We start from the raw sequence: 736 nt of genomic DNA on the forward strand, positions 1-736 counted from the left end.
TATAACAATAAATGTAAATGTACTAAACTCTCCAATCAAAAGACATAGAGTGGATGAATGGATTGAAAAAACAAAGCTCAGAGATCTCTTGCCTACAAGAAATACACTTCCCCTATAAAGACACACACAGACTGAAAATAAAGGGATGGAAAAAGATATTCTATACTAATGGAAACCAAAAAAGAGCAGTATTTGCTGTATCAGACAAAATAGATTTCAAGACAAACTGTAAGAAGAAACAAAGAAGGTCACTATATAATAATAAAGGGGTCAGTTCAGCAAGAGGATGTAACAGTTGTAAATACATATGCACCCAACACTGGAGCACCCAGACATAAAAAGGAAATATTATTAGAGCTAGAGAGACAGGCCCCGATACAAATAAGAGCTGGATACTTCAACACGCTGCTTTCAGATTTAGATTTTCCAGACAGAAAATCAATGAAGAAACATCAGACTTAATCTGCACTACAGATCAAATGGATCTAATAGATATTTACACATTTCATCCCAAAGCTGCAGAATACATATTCTTTTCCTCAGCATGTGGATCATTCTCAAGGATAAGCCATATGTAGGTCACAAAACGAGTCTTAAAACTTTTAAAAACTGAAATAATATCAAGCATCGTCTCTGACCACAATGGAATAAAACCAGAAACAAATAATGAGGAATTTTGGAAACTATACAAATATATAGAAATTAAACAATTTGCTCCTGAATGACCAGTGGGTCA

The sequence above is a fragment of the Cebus imitator genome, unplaced genomic scaffold, assembly GCF_001604975.1.
Source record: "Cebus imitator isolate Cc_AM_T3 unplaced genomic scaffold, Cebus_imitator-1.0 Scaffold234, whole genome shotgun sequence".
Taxonomy (NCBI): domain Eukaryota; kingdom Metazoa; phylum Chordata; class Mammalia; order Primates; family Cebidae; genus Cebus; species Cebus imitator.